Here is a 22066-nt window from a genome sequence, read left to right on the forward strand (position 1 = left end):
GTGATCTCTGTCTGTCAAATAAATAAATAAAATCTTTAAAAAAAAAAAAAGATAAAACCTAATACCATACTTGTTTGAAGGGACAGTGAGGAAAGGTGATAATAAAATCATCTCCCACATATCACAAAGCTTCTTAAAGGAGTAGATGTTGAGCTAATTTGGAAAACCATGCTAAGGATAGAAGCATATTCCAGATTAAGAAAGATGTGAAAAGCAAGTCTGTCCGTTAGTTTGGGTCATAATATGGCTGCACAGCAAACAACCAAAAAGTTACAGCCACATGCAAAGTCAGCATTTATTTAGCTTGTCCCAATGCAGATTGGCCAGGATCATCTGATGTAGGCAAGTCTTCACTAGGTGGCTCTGCTTCAGATCCCAGGAGTTGAGAGTGTCCCAGGCAGGTCTGTGGGTAGACTAAGGCAGCTTCAGTCAATGTGTGCATTGGCATCAGAAAGATGATGAGGATGTGATCTTCTTATGTCTCTGGCAGAGCAAGCCTCTTTCTCCCCCCTGGTCAGGCCCTGACCATATCTTGCCTGCCAACATTACAGTGGCCAAGGTAAGTCACATGCCCACACCTGAAGCAAGAGGAGGAAAAGTGCTTCAGACCAGGGAGGTTTTGGAGAGGAGTGAATACCTCTGAACAAGAATCTATACTACCACAGCAAGTGGCAAATCTTTTTTTTTTCTTAAGATTCTATTTATTTATTTGACTAAAAAGGAAAGAGAGAGAGCGTGAGCACACAAGCAAGGCAAGTAGCAGCAGAGAGAAGCAGGCTCTCTGCTGAGCAAGGAGCCCAATGTGGGGCTCGATCCCAAGAACTGGGATCATGTGCTTAGCCAAAGGCAGATGCTTAACACAGGCACCCAGGCACCCCAGCAAGGGGAGAATCTTATAATGTCTTTTATCAAGGAACTCCTGTCTTCTACAAAAAAGGTAAAGAAGACCTTTTGAGATCTCCTTGTTTCTTTCCTTTCCATACATTTACCTAACTAGGAAGAGGATGTTTCTGTGAAGAGCCTCGGCATCCTGTGAGGGAATGAGGGAGATCTGGGCCCAGACTTGAACATGGAGTCCCCTATGCAACATTTTCATAGACACAGTGTCTGTGTTTGTTCTCTAGGCTTTAAGGAAGAATCTGCTTCCGTTGACCCTGTGTCAGGCAGACCAACCTTATTTGCCCTTCAGGACAGCAATCCTTAGTCCTGGCTATACATTAGAGTCCATTAGGGAACATTTAAAAACTACAGGGTGCCTGAGGCTCCCAAATCAGTGAGCTCATAATCTGTGGGGCCTGAGGCCCCCGCATAGAGACGTTTGAGGTGCCCAGTGAAAGCACTGTGTGTTCAGCGTTGAGAATTACTGCTCTGGTTCAACCATTTTCCCCTCTTTCCATCTATTTTCTGTTTTCCCAGCCCCAGCATCCTATTCACAGCCCTGTCTAACTCCACTCTCACCTGTCATAGCCTACTGAAACCTGTACAACCAGCTGATACTTTATCAACATTTCTTGAAGGGGGGCTACCTTAGAAAACCTATATGCTTCTGCCTCAAGAAATTGATTAGATAGGATGAGCACTGGGTGTTACAAGCAACTGATAAATTATGGAACACTACACCTGAAACTAATGATGTACTATATGTTGGCTAATTGGATTTAAATAAAAAAAAGGAAAAGAAAAGGAGAGAAATTGATTAGCTGAGCTGTACCTCAACCTATATAAACTCAGTCCGGGAAGCACATTAGAGTTACATCGGGAGGGGACGCCTGGGTGGCTCATTCATTAAGCGGCTGCCTTAGGCTCAGGTCATGATCTCAGGGTCCGGGGATCAAGCCCCACATCGGCCTCCCTGCTCAGTGGAGAGCCTGCTTCCCACTCTCCATCTCCTGCATGCTGTGTTCCCTCTTGTTCTTGTGTTCCCTCTCCCTATCTCTCCATCATAAATAAATTTAAAAAAAATTACTTTGCGAATTAAAAAAAAAAATACCCCAAACCCCCCAAAATGGAATGTCTTTACCCAGCATCAAGCCCTAGAGATCCTGGCTCAGGATGTTATCCTAGCCAGTGATGGTGTTTTCAAAGGGCTCAGGTAATTTTACTATGTAGTCAGTTTTGAGAATCCTAGAACTTTGATAGGGCAAACCCATGAGCAGCCATGGAGGCAGAGAAGCAACCCCAGGGCACAGGAGATGAATATTTGTATCTTTCCTGGTTCCAGGTGTCTTTGAACAATGAGAGGTATTTCTTTGGGTACAGCAGATGAGGAAATTGGGCCCAGGTCAGGAGAGTGATAATGAAGAGTGTGTCTGGCTGTGCAGGAGCGTGTGCATACGGGAGTGATGGAAAATGGGATCTGTGAGCAAGAGAAGTGGAGACAAATGCTCGGGTCTTGGTCTCCAGTACAAGGCCAAGGGCCGGAAACCTGATTTACTAGACATTTGGGAGTTCCGCTAAGTTCCTGAGCAACACAGCTCTAAGCCGTCAAGTGCTTCTTATTTTCTTCTTTGAAATCACCTTATTTCATGATGATTAGTGTGTCTCTGTGACAGTGTCATTCCATTGTTGCCTGTGTGTGTCTAGTCTGTCTGGTATACTAAGCAAATGTGCCTCTTGGGGTATACTCATAAGCAACATATGTTTATTCTCCAGTCCCTTTAAACATGTTTGTTGGAGCTGGCTCTTTGCTTGTCTCAGAATGAGAATCTAAGTGGCCCTTGGCTACTCCAATTAATTGTATATCATCGGCACTATCGAAAGCCAGCTTTGTCCTCTGGACCTTTAAAATTGATTTTTCCTCTTGTGGGATGCAGAAAGTATGCTTTGGAGGGAAGCCTCCCTTCCTGCTTCCAGATTACTGGGGAATATCTAATTTTAGACACCTTGGTAATAGCAAATATATTTTTATCTGACTGGTAACTTCTGCGGCCACTGGGAACCAAGTATGCCCTACAGTTTCTGCTCAAGTCTGTTTTCCACTTGGACAGGACTTAACAACACTCATGCTCACTCTCTGCTGCCTGGCACACTTCTGGTCCGTGAGAAACACTTACGCATCTTTTGTGCCGACAAACTCTGGTGGTTCAGGCTGACCCCAGCTCGGGCACCTTTCTGTTGACTTCTCCTTAGTGGTTCGTCAGCTTGCCTCTGGACCATTGCATTTGCAGGAGGAAGTCAGACACCAGGCCCTGAGCCTTTGTAACTGGGGGTGGTGGGGGTGGTGGTGAGTGCTCTGAGTGTTCTGTGGAAACCCCTTTCACCAGTGCGAGGTGAGGCATTTCCTTCCTCTGACTCGGGGTTGGGGTGAGAGTCACCCCACACTAATGAGACTCTCCAAAAATGCCTCCCCAGAGCTGCTGAAGAAAAATGTGTTAATCACAATTAGCTAAGTCACTGATGCTATTTAACCTGAATTGTCTACTTAGAGTTACCCAGGTGAGAAAGTGGTTCCATTGCAGACCACACCTGCCTTCATGACGATCGATTTGGGACTCATATTTAAAACTACTGATTGTTTTCTCTGTCCTTGGCATATTAATGCATCTTCATACTTATGGCTCATTACTCCCTTTGGCAGTCTTATGGGCCTCTTATTTCACTTCTGTTTCAGCTCTTCTGGTAAATGACTGCCTGCCTTCCCACTCCCCCCCACCCCCGGAGAACCCCAAAGCAAATTTTAGGTACACCACATAGCCTGTATTTATAATCATGTTGCTCAAAACATTCTCTCCAGCTTTCATAAAAATCCGCCAAGCCGATTCTGCTGATGTGCTAACAGAGATATGTAAAAACACATGCAAACATTTTTATTTATATAGCTACACGTAGATGCAGTTTAAAATAAATAAATATTAGGCAGTAAATTCAATGGGCTAAGGGAAAAGAGCATTTTGATTGCATTGTTGGAGTAGATGGGAATTTGAATGGCATTGTTTCTCAACCCTGCTGGAGGCTGGGGGATAGTAAATTTTTCTCAAATGCCATTTAAAGCTCTGGGCTCCTTGCTATTTGTCTTGCCAGGGATATCATAGGTCTTGATGGATTTGTTATGTACAGTCATGCGTGGCTGATGGTTCCACCTCTGTGACCGTCCCACTAGGAATTCCATTACGGGGCTGTCCTTTGGAAATCTGCTTGTAGCTGGAGACTGCTGTGTTGCCCTGTGCCCTGCAGCTTTAGGCTGGTAAACTCCTTATTTGTTGTGTGGCTAGGCGCTTACTACACGGATGTGAGCCAGAAAAAAGGTTTCGTTTTAACCTTCCCAAGTTGCTAAATATAATTACATCTTTTTATACATCTTTACTATCCTAGAGACCCTGCTGGACATACCTAATTCTTTGAGAAGGGGAATGAGTTCTTTGGGTTCTTAAGAAGTGGTAGAATCGTCTTCATTTTTGCTCTAGTTGACATCACCTATCGGAAAATTTTCTTGCAGTGTATTAAAATGAGCTCTCTCTGCAGGAGGGAAGTAGCCCTGCCTGACACAAATGAGTGGAAGTTTTATTTTTATTGCTGTATTCATTTTCATTATTATTTTTAATGTTTAGTGAATCAGCAGCAGATCGGAGAGCTCACCAAGAGGTTCCAGACTTTGTTCTGCATAAGCAACTGGGGATATTGACAAGACGTGATTTCTAAATTGAGATTCCTTGGCAGGTGCAATTGAGACTTGTATTAAATTCAGTAGGAAAAAAAAAATAACCAGAAGGGGGTTCAGTTCAATGTTTACCTCTTGCAAACATCTCTCATCACTCCCCCATCATTTGGAGTCTCTCTGGGGGGGAATCTCTTGCTTTCGGTGGCAAGTATTCATTCTTCATGAAGAAGTTATCATGAGATGAGGGTGCCTGGGTGGCTCAGTTGGTTGGGCGACTGCCTTCGGCTCAGGTCGTAATCCTGGAGTCCCAGGATCGAGTCCCACATCGGGCTCCCAGCTCCATGGGGCGTCTGCTTCTCCCTCTGACCTTCTCCCCTCTTAATGCTTTCTCTCTCTCAAATAAATGAATAAAATCTTAAAAAAAAAAAAAAAGAAATTATCATGAGGGATTGGAGGATGTCCTTTCTTTGTTGACATCCTGGGATCCAAAAAATTTCCACCGACAAATGGCTTGAGCTTTTTGTATGTATTGTAGAGAAGTGTTGATTGAGTCTCATTGTGCTTCTCAAATTTCTAAAATTATGTTCTTCAAGGAAAAAGGGCTGTGGATTTACTATATTATAAGTAAGATAATTTCTTTAGTATTTTTATCTTCAAAGCTCCTATAACATTGACATTCAAATCTATGTATATTAAACATTTGCCTATATAAAATGAAAGATTTTTTCTGTATCTGATCTTTCAGTAAAATTAATAATTATTCTTACTTTAGGTAGAAATTAATATAGTCTGGTTCCCTTTTTCCTCCTATTTCACTCTTTCCTGGGTGACTAGAATCCTTCTTTCCTCTCAGTGAATATTTGCAAGTGGAGTGTTGTTGCCTCTCTCCTTCAGTCCAGTAAGCTCCACACTGTATTGTTGGCTTAATCTATGACCCATGTTAGCCCTTGTTAGAGGAGGGTTAACTTATATGCATATGTTAGTGCTATCTCGGGCAAAGATGGAATTCTGCAATTTATAACAATGCCCTGATGGTCCCCATTTATTTGTTTTTTAATACAACCTACCTCATCTTTGTCTCTCCCCCAGTCTCCCAGAACACTTTGAATCTGCCTTAAAGGCTGTCCATTTGCTAAAAATCATTTTCAACAACTTATCTTCTTTCCTACCTATTTTCTCTAGAAATACATTGTTCATTTCTTTTTTTTTTTTTTAAGATTTTTATTTATTTATTTGTGAGAGAGACAGTGAGAGAAAGCATGAGAGGGGGAAATGTCAGAGGGAGAAGCAGACACCCTGTGGAGCTGGGATCCTGATGCGGGACTTGATCCCGGGACTCCAGGATCATGACCTGAGCTGAAGGCAATTGCTTAACCAACTGAGCTTCCTAGGTGCCCACATTGTTCATTTCTTAAAGATATGTATAATTCCTTCAGGTATGCTATTTTAGTCACAGCAAATATATCCCTAGATTTTTTCCGAGTGAATTAACTATTAAAGCTTTTAAATAAAGCTAAACATGTAAAATGGTTAATAGCAGATTATTCTTGTCCCCAACAATACTGATACCTGGGGATTCCACAGGTATCCATTCTTTTTTCCCTTTGTTAAGCACCCTGCCATGGTTCTTCTTCAATCCCACCTCACTCCCCTTTTTTGGTGTCCACTGTTCTAGCTTCCAGAATCTCTTTGAAGAAACAAAGACAATGCAAATAGAATATCTAATACATGCCCAAAGGACCATTTTTTTCTTTTCTGCTGTTCTGCTCCTGTCCTTATCCCTCATTTTTCCTATTTCTGGATTAGGCATAACCTTTAATATTTTTGCATTTTTTTTAAGATTTTGTTTGCTTATTTATTTGAGAGAGAGAGAGAGAGAGAGAGAGAGAGAGGGACTGCAAGCATGAATTGGGGGAGGGGCGGAGAGAGAGGAAGAGACAGGCTCTCCACTGAGTGGAGAACCCGATAAGGGCCTCAATGCCGGGATCATAACTTGAGCCAAAGGCAGACAATTGAGCTGCTGAGCTACCCAGGCACCCCTAATATTTTTCCATGTTAAAACAATGGTGCCCATTAATATCTATTAAATAGGTATGAAGGAGAAAATTTAATTGGCACCATCCTGCCCTTAAAAACGAAGAACAGGGATGGGTTAAATCATTCTGGATGAAGAACCAGGATCTGAACTTACTGCCATTGATTCAGAGCTATTTTTTCTCTCTCCCTTGCAATAGCACTGCGAAGTCAACCATAGCACAGATTTTCAGAAATAAATAGAATACTTAAATTAGAGCTGTGACCTGCTTTTAATAATTAGCTAATAACAAAATACTGACCAGAAATTTACTTAATTACCCACCATATGTGAAATCTTCCCTGTGTTTCTTGGATATGAGGGAATAAATTAATTTAGATTTGAATCAAATCCATTTAGTTGGAATTATGTTCTAGCTGTAGATTGTCCTCAAGAAATATATACGTAAATAGCTCTGTATCTTAGAATGATGTTTAAATCTTGTGCCTTTGACTTCAGAAGTTTCTAGTGTTAGATTTCATAGGATTTGGTTGCATCTAAGCTGAAGCTGAGCTTCTTGTGTGGTTCTTAGGCTGCTCTTATCATTACTCAACAGAGGCGGCATGAACATTGTAGACACCTAGAGCTGGATGAAACACTGGAGACTGCAATTTAAGCTTTTCATTTTATAGTTAGGATATAGACTAAATAGAGTGACTTGCCCAATGATGCACAAATTGCTGGAGGCAACACAAGGCATCTTGATTCTGAATTGTTTTCCTACCTCCCTAACCCATGTTTCGACACAATTTGGTAGAGTACCAGAGCCTTGTTTCTCAAGTGACAGTTTATTCTTCATTTGAAAACAAACTCTCTGCCTGCACTAGAAGATAATTCTGGGTCTATTTGTATCCACTTTTAGATTTCTGGGATCTTTTCTCCCAGCATGCTAAGGCATAATTGTTTATTGTTTCAGAGAGTGAACAAATTGCAATAAAGCTTGATCTAGAGAGACCTTGGGCTCATTCTTGTAGGTCCTAGGAAAGATGACAATTGCAGTGGGGGATGAGAATTTTCTGTACCAGAAGAAGAAGCTATTTTAAGATAAGTTCCTGCTCTGCTGGTATCAGTTGCTTTTCTTTGTAGATTTGACTCACTCTTCTAGGCATCTTAATTTTGAATGATATGAGGGATATATGCATATATATCCAGATAGTTAGACAGATATTTAAGCAGAAGAAGCATGAAGTTCTCTCTTGATTACAAGCCCCCCAGATAATCTCACCTTAAAAAATAAACTATAGCTGGGTAATGGCTTTCACTGTCTGCACAGGATGTTCATTAGGAATCTGGGGTTTGAGGTTGATGCACCATTGCTCGAGGTAGGGCTGGACACAAAGCTTGATGCAGGTGCAGCCAGGGCTCAGTTGCACGACCCTGATGTCCTGACCTGAGCCGAAATCCAGAGTCGGCTGCTTAACCAACTGAGCTACCCAAGTACCCAGGACTTTGTGAAACTCCTTCTGTTTCTGATAGGAGTACATGGATAGGCCACTGCTGGTACACAGGGGAGCGCCACAGTAGAATGTGGCATCCATACCATCATTCAACTGCTTTCACACCTTTCCTTCTCAGGCCCAAATGGGCCATATCCTTATCATGGGTAAGCCCACATAACAACGTCTCCAAAAAAAAAAAAAAAAAAAAAAAGCTGCATGCTTATTGGTCTACATGAGGTTACAAATCTCTGTTCCCATTCAGGGAAAAGAAGTTCAACCTAGCGGAATTTAAAGATTCTTTACACTGTTTTTACATATTCACAAGTGTGCTAAAATTTTATATAATTTTGTGTCATGATCTGCTATGTCATGGTATGTGTACTTATGTACTGACCATCCTTCTTCTTAGCACGGTCTTGTACCCGTTGCACAGAAGTCTAACTCTTACCTTTGGTCTCACCCAGACAGAAGTTATCTACCCCCTTCCCCACCCACCCCTTGGACATCTTGATTCTCAGCGTGAGGAAGACCTCAGGGCCACCAGTGAACCACTTAGAAAATCTTCTCTTTACGTGTTGGGGGATTAAAAACAGAATTGCTCAAAAGAGCAGGAAGATTTCTGTCATTCTACTATGACCGATACCTTGTAGTTTTACAGATTTCTAGCTTTATGTACTTCATTGGATCCTTCTAAAATGGTAGATTAATGAAGACAGGTTTTACAATCATGTTTTTCAGGTGAGGGAATTGAGTCTCAAAAGATAAAGTGATACCAAGAGTCACCGAGTCACTAGGATGAAAACAAGACTGGGACACAGATTTAATTCTTGGTACAGAACATTTTCCTAAAGCATCCCAGGTCTCCATATTTTCTTATCTGCAGTTTCAAAGGTTGTTACCACATAAGCAGCCACAGAATCCTGAACCTATGACCCAAGTCAATATATGATACATGTTGCACGTTGTATGTGACTTTCTGCCAGTATAGCCGATAACATTTGCCACTGATTAGGTAAATGATTGAGTGAAGCCCAGGAAGTCTCTAAGACGTGTACACATTTTCTAATCATGGCTTGAAGGAGGACAAGGGAAGGCAATGAACTTTATTGAGTGTCTATTAGATATAAATGCTGTGCAGTGCTTTACTTGTGAGCACAGCAATCTTGTGAGGGAGTTAGGTATTTTCTGCATTTTCACATTCAGAGATGTGAGGTTTTGAGAGTCAAATCATGCAGCTAGAAAGTAGCACATTCAGGTGAATACATTATAGTGAACCATACCCTTCTTCCTTGAGTAAGATTCAGTTTCTCAATCAAGGCAAATATGTTTGTTCTCTCACTAAAAAGACCTGGGTGTTCTACACTGTTGAAATTGAGGTAGTCAGTTAATGAAGCATGGTATGACATGGAGAGACAGATCAGGATTGGAATTTAATCTATATATTATACTCTATTATTACCATCATCAAACCCAATAAATGTCAATATTTCTGGTCTTCTTTATTTCTTAGAAAAGAACACATTCCATTTTATTTAAACTGGTATTCTCTTGCAGTCATGAAATCTTTAACCATGTACTCATGTGGTGTCAAGCACAGACATTTGCATATGTTAGTACCCAAGGGAGTCCTGGGAACGTCACATTTAATATACAGTGAATTTTAGAATAGGGACTATTTAATACTTATGCCTCCAGACATTCTCTGGAGAGTTCCAAGTTGGAAACAAAAAAAGAAATAAAAACTTTTTCAAAGCTCCCAACACATCTAAGAAGTGACATCCTGTTGACAAATACTTTGGCCGAATGCCATTAACTAAAACTTCTGCTAACAAATTTCATTGAAGTTTTATTGAAAAGAGAAAAGCAATTCCATTAAAATTACAACAATAACAGCAGTCAGTTCCAGCTTGATGGTGAAAACTGTGTTTAGGGGAGATGGTTCTGATCATATAAGTTTTTTCTTAATGAAAATGTGTACGTAATGGAATTTTCTCACATCCAGCCTCTTCTCTTGGCCATGAAATATCTCTATGGATATACTTGTCATCTTAACAACTGGAAGAGTATTTCTTTCATGCAAAGAGGTAACATTTACAATTACTGGTGAGATCTGGAAGGATCTACTAGATGAATAGTGAGCCAAACAAGATCTTAAGTGTAAAGGCTTTTCTGGATGTACTAGTGAACCTTTATCACCAAATGTTGGTTCCTTCAGTTCTCTGATTAACATTTGAGTTTCTGGCTGCAGTGGTTTGAAGGTTGGGATTGATTCAAAGTACTTTTGTAATACTAACTTTTGTAATATTAACGTCTACCTGTTTGAAGAGCTGCTTTTTTCCTTCTCACCTAAGACTGGTGTGTGTGTGTGTGTGTGTGTGTGTGTGTGCGCGCGCGTGTATGTGTGTTTTAGTTTCTTTGTTTTTTTTTAAATGTTCCAAGTTTTTATTTACTTTCCAGTTACTTAACATATAGTGTAATATTACTTATTTGTTTCAGGAGTAAAATTTAGTGATTCATCTCTTACATATAACACCCAGTGCTCATCACAACTGCCTTCTTTAAAACCCATCACCCATTTCGCCCATTTGCCTTCCTTCAGGAAACCCTCAGTTTGTTCTTTATAGTTGAGAGTCTCTGCTATGGTTTGCCTCCCTCTCTCTCTCTCTCTTTTTTTTTCTTTCCCTTATGTTTATCTGTTTTTGTTTCTGAGTGAAATCATATGGTATTTGTCTTTCTCTCTCTTTTTCTATTTTTTCTTAACGTAATGTCATCCATGTCATTACAAATCCATCCATGTCATTACAAATGGCAAGATTTCATTTTTTTGGTGGATGAGTAATATTCCATTTTGCATATATGCCACCTCTTCTTTATCCATTCATCAGTCAGTGGACATTTGGGCTCCTTCCATGATTCGGTTATTGATAATGCTGCTATAAACATCTGGGCTCATGTGCCCCTTTGAATCAGTATTTTTGTATTCTTTGGGTACATACCTAGTATAATTGTGTGTGTCATAGGGTAGTTCTATTTTCAGCTTTGAGAAATCTCCATATTGTTTTCTAGAGTGGCTGCAGCAGTTTGCGTTCCCACTGACAGTGTAAGAGGAGTCCCCCTTCTCTGCATCCTTGCCAACATCTGTTGTTTCTTGTGTTGTTAATTTTAGCCACTCTGATGGGTGTGAGGTGATATCTTATTGTGGTTTTGATTTGTATTTCCCGGATGATGAGTGATGTTGAGCGTCTTTTCCTGTGTCTATTGGCCATCTGCACATCTTTTTTTTTTTTTTTTTTTTTAAGATTTTATTTATTTATTTGACAGGGAGAGAGATCACAAGTAGGCAGAGAGGCAGGCAGAGAGAGAAGGAAGCGAGCTCCCTGCTGAGCAGAGAGCCCGATGTGGGACTCGATCCCAGGACCCTGAGATCACGACCCGAGCCGAAGGCAGCAGCTTAACCCACTGAGCCACCCAGGCGCCCCCCCCCTTTTTTTCCAATTAAAAATTTCATTTGTTTTTTATTATTATGTTCAGTTAGCCATCATGTAGTATATCATTAGTTTTTGATGTGGTGTTCAGTGATTCATTAGTTGCTTATAACACCCACTGCTCATCACTCCATGTGCCCTCCTTAATATCCATCACCCAGTTGCCGCATCCCTCCACCCTCTTCCCTTCGGCCACCCTGAGCTTGTTTCCCAGAGTCCAGAGTCCCTCATGGTTTTTCTCCCTCTCTGATTTTTTCCCATTCAGTTTTCCCTCCCTTCCTCTGTGGTCCTCCATCCTATTCCTTATGTTCCACATATGAGTGAAATTATATGATAATTACCTTTCTCTGCTTGACTCATTTCACTTAGCATAATCACCTCCTGTTGCATGCATGTCAGTGCAAATGGTAGGTATTCATCCTTTCTGATGGCTGAGTAATATCCCATTGTATATATAAATCACATCTTCTTTATCCATTCATATGCTGAAGAAACAGTATGGCTATTGTGGACATTGCTGTTGTAAACATTGAAAAGAATGAGCCCCTTCTTTTCACTACATCTGTATCTTTGGGATAAATACCTAGTAGTGCAATTGCTGGGTCATAGGGTGGCTCTATTTTTAATGTCTTCAGCAACCTCCATAATGTTTTCCAGAGTGGCTGCACCAGCTTACATTCTCACCAACAGTGTTACAGGGTTTCCCTTTCTCTACATTCTCACCAATATTTGTTGTTTCCTGTCTTGTTAATTTTTATTTATTTATTTCTTATTAAAAAATTTTAAAAAGATTATTTGTCAGAAAGAAGGAGAGAGAGAGAGAGAGAGAACGCAGGCAGGAGGAGCAGCTGGCAGAGGGAGAAGCAGACTCCCTGCTGAGCAAGAATCCTGATGCAGGATTCAGTCGATTCCAGGATCCTGGGATCATGACCTGAGCTGAAGGCAGACACGTAACCTACTGAGCCACCCAGGAAGCCCCTGTTTTGTTAATTTTTACCACTTAACTGGTGTAAGGTGGTGTCATTGTGGCTTTGATTTGTATTTTCCCAATGGCTAGTGATATTGAACATTTTTTTATATGTCTGTTAACCACTTGTGTTTCTTCTTTGAATAAGTGTCTGTTCATGTCTTCTGCCCATTTCTTGACTGGATTATTTGTTTTTGGGTGTTGGGTTTGGTAAGTTCTTTATATATTTTGGATACTAACCCTTTATCATATGTGTCATTTGAAAATATCTTCTTTCATTCTATAAGTTGCCTTTTAATTTTGTTGATTTTCTTCACTATGCAGAATCTTTTTACTTTGATGAAGTCTCTGTGGTTTAGGTTTTGTTTGTTTGTTTTTGTTTCCCTTGCCTTGGGAGACATATCTAGAAAGAAGGTGGTATGACCAATGTCAAAGAGATTACTCTTTGTGTTCTCTTAGAGCATTTTTATGGTTTCAGACCTCTTGTTTAGGTATTTAATCCATTTTGAATTTAATTTTGTGTTTGGTGTAAGAAAGTGGTCCAGTTTCATTCTTTTGCATATTGCTTTCCATTTTTCCCAGCATCATTTGCTGAAGAGATTATTTTTTTCCTACTGGATATTCTTTCCTGCTTTGTTGAAGATTAATTGACCATATAGTATGGGTTCATTTCTGGGTTTTCTGTTCAGTTCTTTTGGTCTATGTGTCTATTTTTATGGCAATACCATACTATCTGATTACTACAGCTTTGTAACATAACTTGAAGTCTTGAATTGTGATCGCTTCAGCTTTGCTTTGCTTTTTCAAGGTTGCTTTGGCAATTCAGGGTCTTTTGTGGTTCCATACAAGTTACAGGATTGATTATTCTCAGTCTGTGAAAAATGCTGTTGGTATTTTAATAGGGATTGCATTAAATGTGCAGATTGCTTTAGGTAGTGTAGACATTTTAACAATATGTGTTTTTCCAATCCATGAGCATGGAATGTCTTTCCACTTCTTTGTCATAGACTCCAAACTTTAAATGAGTACTTCAAGTATCTTGATGAGAGTTTTGGCAGTTACTTTGCCTTGAGATATTCCTATGTCAATAGGACATAGTCATTTGTTTTTAAATGTTTGTAAACAAGTTAAATATAGGGCCTTAAATAGAAATATGAAACATTCATTACATTCAGCCAGGCTCCAACATTTGCCATAAAATACTCTTGTCATCCCTATGTGATCTAACACCCAGTTGATGCAAATTAAATGTGCTTTAAGTTATCTGTCAATTACTGTTCTGTCTAGTTTCCTAAATGGAATCAGCAGCCTTGAGTACTAAAATTTCAGGGATGTCTTAGAAGGTAAGTTGTGGGATCATCTTTTATGCATAGGGCGTAGCTGTTTCCTCCAACACTATTTCTTGACTGATAGACATTTGATATTTCTGATAGTCCTCATATTGCTTGAGCCTGTGAGAATGCATCCCTACAAGACCCCAGAAATTGAAGCTACAGCTTTAGGGATAAATCCTGGCTGTAGCACAAAGGCTGAAGTATCTTCCGAACAGAGTGCGTAGACCTAGGAAGCCTGTGCCTCTGTGTATGCTGGCATTAGGCATGAAGAGTTACACTCATGGTCTGCTTGTAAAGAGAATAGTTCATTTTTCAGGTGCCACAGGAAAGGCTTTCCTGAGATACACTACTGGTTGGGTGGATTTAATCTCCAGGAATAGAGCCATCCCTATGAACTGCATGGCGGTGGAGCCTTGGGACTATGTCCACTCGATATGTCTGTCACAAGACTTAGCAGCTCTATGATATGTAATTGAAGTTATTAATTAGAGAGAGTAAAACCTGAAAGGAGATTATAGTTTTGGTTTTTTTTTAAGATTTTTATTTATTTATTTGACAGAGAGAGAGATCACAATTAGGCAGAGAGGCAGGCAGAGAGAGAGGGGGAAGCAGACTCCCCGCTGAGCAGAGAGCCTGCGGGGCTTGATCCAGGGCCCTGAGACCATGACCTGAGCCAAAGGCAGAGGCTTAACCCACTGAGCCACCCAGGCGCTCCAAGGAGATTAAACTTTTAAATGATACTTTTTAAAAATGATATTTTAGGGGCGCCTGGGTGGCTCAGTGGGTTAAGCCGCTGCCTTCGGCTCAGGTCATGATCTCAGGGTCCTGGGATCGAGTCCCACATCGGGCTCTCTGCTCAGCAGGGAGCCTGCTTCCCTCTCTTACTCTCTCTCTGCTTGCCTCTCTGCCTACTTGTGATCTCTGTCTGTCAAATAAATAAATAAAATCTTTTAAAAAATTATATTTTAAAATGATTTTTTTAAATGATACTTTAAATGATACACTATCTACAGTTTTGTCACCAGAACTTTTGAATCTTCCCCAGAATGTTTTAGAGCTGCATTAATAGACTTCCCTATTGCCTCTAGTTCTATCTCATCCCAACAGCTGTCAGTTAATTAAAATGGGCCTCGACTTCCTGCATGCAGCACTGGGTGTGGTGCATAAACAATGAATCTTGGAACACTGAAAAAAAAAATAAAGTTAAAAAAAAAGTCAAGCTACAAAAAGAAGAAAGAAATACTAAACTAATATTTGAGTACAATATAACAATAGGTATTGATAAGGTTTAAAAATCCAACTTGAACAGTCTGACAGTCAAAAGTAAGTTACATGTCATAATGTGAATATTAATTTTTTGAAAAAAAAAAAAAGAAATTTATTCTTAAAACAGTAAATTTTAGGAACATATCTTAAAGTTTTATAACAACCCAAAGTATAATATTTATACATAATAAACCATGTAATATTTCTTCCTATACATTAAAAAAAACTAATTCTAAAAAAAAAATAAAATGGTTCTCTAGAACAAGATTTCTTAGGCTTTACTATGCATAAAAATATGTAAACAAATGTCCTGGGGATCTTGATAAAGTGTAGCTTCTGATTCAGTGGGTCTAGGGTGGGGCTTGAGGTTTATATTTTGAAAAAGCTCCTGGATAATAGAGATGCTGTTGGCCCATGAACCATTTGAGTAGCATAACTTCAGACTTGCTTTCAAGGAAATAAAAATGAAATTAACATTTATGAGTTATGACTCAAGTCAGAAAGCTCCAGGCAATTTACAGATACTGTTTCACCCAGTTTTCTAAGGAATCTGAAAAAAGCACATGACATCCATTTTCAGATGAGAAAACAGAAGCTTGGGTACTTTAAGTTAGTCCAGGTCAGCTAGTTAGTAATGGCAAAGTAAGATTGGATCCTGGTTTTTCTGAACCCAAAGATTTTCATGCTTCTGCCTGACCATGCTGCCACCAGTGCTGATGTCCCTCAGAGTCTGCTGACCTGCTGAGGTTTTTGTTGTCGAAACATATCCCAAAGGATAAGTAAACTAGCCAATTGAAACCCTTTCCACCCAAATCCCAATAATACAATAGCAAAATGATTCTTTTAGAAGTCATAAATATAGAAAAACAAGGAAAGCAGGAAACCTTAGGGATGCAAGAAAGCAGACAGGCACGTGGTAACTGTACTAATAAACCAGAGAGAGCTGGGTCAGGGAGGCAGTGGGCAGAGCCAGAAATCAGCTGATAGAATGGTCAGTGATTCTCAAGCCTCTGCCAGAAGGGTCATCTTGTGAGATTATATCATTCACTAGAAGAATAAGCACTGGAAATTTTAGAGTAGCTCAGAGCCTAAATAAGTAAGGAAGATGCTTGCTCTACCTCTGGAGGACAGTAGTGAAGTTCTGATAGGGAGCTGATAAAAGGAATGAGAGTCTGGAGTAAAAATTTATTAGTGTGGGAGCGGCAAAGTGACAGTGGCCGGCAATTGGAATAGAAGGGAAATAAGAGGCCAGTGAGCATAGCCAACAATGACCTAGTAGCCACTGACTCCAGGGAATGGCACTGTGACTCACCCTCAGGTTTTGCTTGCTCCTGTAGGTCTGTCAGAATGGAGCTGACAGGTGCGGAGTAGGACCAACAGGTGAGTACCACAGCAGCCAGAGAAGCAAGGGGCGGCTACCAGTTACCAAGGAAACAAAGTCTTGGCATGGGGATTTCATTCTTTCTAATCTGAGTGCATCTGGAGATCTGGAATCTGGAGTATCAAATTCTTGACCTATGTATCTTTATTCATCCTGAGAACGTATTTTGCTGCAAATCCCTGTGACAAAGCTCCTGTTTCTTAGTTCACTGGAGAACAAAGTGTGAGTTGCTGAATTGTGGGAATCATCGATCTTTATTCTTTTAGGAGGTTTGGTCAAGAAGATGCATGGACCCTGTGGCTGTAGGGTACCCAAATGGTGATTCTACTTACAAGATGATAATTGTTTTAGTTGTCTTTTAGTTTTAAGCCCCATAAAAAGTCTTTAAAATTATGATCTCTTTTTAAATTTTCCTCAGTATCTTTGCACTCTGTTTAGTATATACGAGTGCTTGATACATATTTTTTCACTTGTTTTTAAACTTTCCCAGAGGCAACACCTTAGGTTTTTGTTTTTGTTTTTGAAATAATAAGATGCTTTATGTAACAACACACAAGCAGAAACTACCCCCAAAGTAGCACAGATATGCAATAAGGAAAAAATAGCTCGAATTTTGGATTTTGAAAGCACTGAATTTTCCTTTTCTGTTTTCAGTTGTGGGACAGAGGAAGGGACAGGGTCCTGAAGTTACTGTGGTATAGACATTAACAACCTTGGGTGATCCTGGGTGTGTCATTACCTCTCTGGGTTTTGACATCCTGAAATATAAAAGGAAAGCTTATACTAAGCCATCTCTGTGATCCTGTTAGCTCAAACCCACGCTGATCCTGAAGATATAATCTTGGTTTTATAGATCTACATTTATGTCAAGGGAAATGTCATTGCAAGTTTTTCATCATCATAGCAAAACTGTTAAAGTAGCAGATTGAACAATACATTTGTATATCACAGTGCAACAGGTCATCCCTCATTTATACAAATCTTGTTGAAGAAATGACAGTCAAAAGCCTCTCCAAATTCAGGCATTAAAAAAAAAATCTATAAAACTATATTCAACTGGTTAGCAGCCTGTGTCTGACGTTTTAATAGAGTTATATTTCTTTTCTATGTTTAGAGAAGACTTTTCCAAATGAATGTGAGATGGGGCACTTAATTTGGCTGCCCTTTCTAAACTGTAGACTAAATTTATTAATGCAGCTCGTGACTTATCCTCTTAATTTGTTTCATTTAACATTGTTTTTATTTTGTCAGAAGCCAATGTATATATTTTGTCATTATGGAAATGAATTTCAAGTAAGCAGAAATGAGAGAACAGATTATCCCACATGAAACAAATCTAATATGTGAAAACCTGCATTAAAAAATAATTCAAAGTAGGGGTTTCTGGGTGGCTCAGTGGGTTAAAGCCTCTGCCTTCAGCTCAGGTCATGATCCCAGGGTCCTGGGATCACTTTCCCCAAATAATTATTTATAAATGTATTTATTCCTCAAGGATTATATTAGAGAACACTTAACCCCCTATTTATTCATTCATTCAATTAAAACAAATTCAACTTATGTACAATTTTTAGAATTTGATTTATTGTTTAATTAGGTCAATTTGTGAGACTTAAGCAACTTATGATTTTTTTAAATGAAAGCACAAGTAGAATTTCTATTTGACAGCAGTAATTACATTGAATTTAATGATAATGTAAAATGAGAGGACAGATAAAACTAAAAAAAAGACTAAGAAAGGCTACTGTAAAAAAAAAAAAGAAGGAAAAGAAGAAAGAAAAAAAAGAACTAATATGTTTCCACCTAAAACCTGAATAGAACAGATTAAGAAAAAAATACTGAATAGGCTAAGAAACATACATACAAAATCAAAATGATGATCTGATATGAGAATTTAAGGATTAAAAAAGCCAGAAGCCATCTCCCTACCCGCCCCTCCCTCTCTGATTCTCTTTTATACATACACTGTCTTTTTCACTGGGAGAACACAAGGTTTGTTTATGTTTTATCTCCCATGTGGGAGGCACAAAGATTTGGAAGTTTAATTCTTTAAAGATTTTGCTATACTGGAGATTTAAACAGGATTGTTCAGCTGATGATACTAAGTTCCTAGTATGACAACCTTTTTAATGGCCTACATTTCTGTGCAAATGAATGAAAAATGTACATTCTCTGTGTGAGGAGCCAGGAAGTCTCTGAAGATGTAAAAAAACAAAAACAAAAACAAGAAACGAAAAAAAAGTAAAAAAAAAAAAAAAAAAAAGCAAAAAACAAAAAAAACTTAAAAAAACTGATATTTATTTGGAAACTACTCTGAGCCAAACACTGTCTTAGTCCATCTGTGTGTGGCTGTTAATATTATTTGCACTTTTCTGAATCAAAAATTAAGGCCTGAAAAGAATTTTTAGCAAGTAGAGCATCTGGGCTTCGTCCCCCACCATTAGATTTAATACAACATCCCCTGCTCTAGACTGATTCCCTGGAAATGGTCTCAGTTTATAAGTTCCTTATCAGCTGTTGGTCTTCTCAAGATAGTAGACAAAGGAATATAATGCTGTGCGGCATGGTCATTGATATTAGGGAAGTATGAAATGTTGGTGGAGAGGTCAGAGTAAGAAATGAGTATTTTTATTTAACGAAGCAACAGGAAAATCTTTATGCATAAGACAGTATTTGAGATTGGTTCCTGTGAAACGAAAGAATTTTGACAGGTGGAGACAGGCAGGTGGGAACATTCCAGAAGAAAGCAAGAACTCAGCCAGAATCACCTATACCCAAAGGACAGAGGTAATTCTGGAAAAGGAAATCAGACAGTTTTATGGGGAACTTCAAGTAAAAAGCCAAGAATTTTTTACATGTCAAATGAGCCTGAAAATGCAGAGCTCAGTTAGGAGGCAATAATACTAGACTAAGTCCACATGGGTCTTGTCAATCAACTGGATGGGGAAGTGTGAGAGAGGGTGAAGACCACAAGTCAGAGATTAAGACCTCAATGCTCTGGGGTCATTGAGCCACCCTGGGTAGCTCAGTGGGTTAAGCCTTTGCCTTCAGCTCAGGTCATGATCTTGGGGTCCTGGGATGGAGCCCCACATCGGACTCTCTGCTCAATAGGGAGCCTGCTTCCCCCTCCCTCTGCCTGCCTCTCTGCCTACTTGTGATCTCTCTCTCTCTCTCTCTCTCTGTCAAATAAAATAAAATCTTCAAAAAAAAATTTTTAAAGCTCTTATAGTTGTGATTATTACTGTTATTATTACCAGTAGGAAAAGAAACCAGACCTAATAAAAATCTTCCAGTCTTCTTGTATGAAGCTATTTAAGTTGCTTTTCTTCTTGAACCCTGTTCTCCTCGATGCTTATCCCAAGGAGAACATTAACAAATATAGTAACCACCAGCTCTCCAAAACATGAGTGGACACACCCAATGGAGATCAGTCCTTGGGCTGAAACTGGGGTTCCCAGTCCATGGCCACAGTGCTAGGGGAGATCAGATGCAATCTGTGCATTTTCCCATCTCCAAGCCAGTCAGGAGATCAATTTTTCCTAAGAGGACTTTTCATTGTGGCAATTTATGCATCTATTCAATTAGCCCAATATTATTTTTTAAATTTATGTGTATTTTTTCAAACAAATATGAAATTGTTAAGTCTAAAAAGCATATTAAGTCATTTGGACCTAACTACTTAATAAACAGAACTGTTAGGTAATTTATTTTTATTTTTAATTTTTTTTTGCCTGTAGGTGACATGAGAGAAATTACTGAGACATTCAGAATGCTGTAAACTTGTATTTTGGAAAATATACTTGTACAGCTCTCTCTGTAGGACTAGGGAATATTTAATAAGTGCCAGTAGATAGGATAAGATTTCTTTAATTCCCAGTCTCATGAATCTTTTTCACCATCCCACACCAGCTACCCACTTCTCCCATCATCTTTAGGGTTAGCTTCTGTTATGCAGTGTCTTTTACATTACTCTTTCCTATCCCCATGTACTCATTTTCCTGATCACCCAGATTAGAATGCACATTCCAGTACAGTACCCTAAACAGTTCCTTAACTACTCCCTCAACTTTTTCCCCTTCTCTCTTTCTGTCATGCTTACTTGATAACATCTCTACCACTAAACCCAACTCTCCAGATACTTAACCTCTGCATCCAAGCATCAGAGTGTGGTTGAAGAAAAACACAATCACACTGCCTTGTCAATGCTGAATTCTCAAAAACATCATCAGTGTCCCATAGTCAGCCTAGAAAATTGACCTTATTTTGGGGGCTGACTCATTCACACTTCCCTGTCTTCCAAATTCTAACACCCCTCCCCAGTGCTTTATTCCTTACTCCTCTGAAAAAGTAGGATCTATCAGAATAGACCTCTTTTCATCCCCAAATCTCTTATTCTACCTGCATCCATTTTTCTTTCTTCTCTTTTTATTCTTGTTTCATGATTGAACTGACCCCAAACTAACCTTTAGTTTATGTACTTGTCTATTACATATCAGTCCCTCTTCTTCTTGAAGAGCCTCTCTTTGCATCTTACTATTTTCTTTCTCTTGTCGATCTCGTCCATAAACACAAGATCATGCTATAAAGTCTTTCACCTTAAAATATAAGAAAGCACCCACCTTTGATCAAGCAATCATCCCATTTGTCTGCTCCCTCTTAGAGCAAAATAAAAACTTGTCTCCACCCACTGACTGACTCTTCCTCTTCTGTCATTGTCTCTTTGATCCACTCCAGTTAGACTTTTGTTTTCACCATGCTGCCAAAATAACTCTTATAAAGGATATTTCCATTTTGCCAGGCTCAGTGGTCTTTTTTCAGTTTTTATATTATTGTATTTCTCAGCACCATCTGGCATTGATGATAATTCCTTTTATACAGAAACACCTTCTTACTGGCTTTTGGAGTCCTACTCTCCTAGTTTTCCTCCTCTCTTTTATCATTGTCTTCCAATCATCCACTTCCAATGAATCCCTGTATGTAGGGTTTTGTTTTAATCACCTGTACACCTGGAACCTCTAACAGAATCTGGCACATGGGCACTCTGGAGATAATAGTTTCAGATGGAAAATTTAGGGAAGACACTGAAAACAGTGCCTTTGAACCAGACCTTAAATAGGGGGGAGAATTTCATAAAATATTTTATTTTGAAGTGTTGGGGGCTTGAAATCAGAAAAAAAAAAGCATTAACAAAGATGCAACTTTAGAGATCATGGGACAAACACTGGAAATAATGACATGGTTTCTAGTCACACTACAGCATGGAGGCTAGGGTTTCAACATACAGATTTTCGGGTTGCACAAATACAGAGTTAATAACAGACATCTACAGGGACGCCTGGGTGGCTCAGTTGGTTAAGCAGCTGCCTTTGGCTCAGGTCATGATCCCAGCGTCCTGGGATCGAGTCCCACATCGGGCTCCTTGCTCGGCAGGGAGCCTGCTTCTCTCTCTGCCTGCCTCTCTGCCTGCCTGTGCTCACTCTCTCTCCCTCTCTCTCTGACAAATAAATAAATAAAATCTTTAAAAAA

The sequence above is a fragment of the Neovison vison genome, chromosome 8 (genome assembly GCF_020171115.1).
Source record: "Neovison vison isolate M4711 chromosome 8, ASM_NN_V1, whole genome shotgun sequence".
In the NCBI taxonomy this organism is placed as follows: domain Eukaryota; kingdom Metazoa; phylum Chordata; class Mammalia; order Carnivora; family Mustelidae; genus Neogale; species Neogale vison.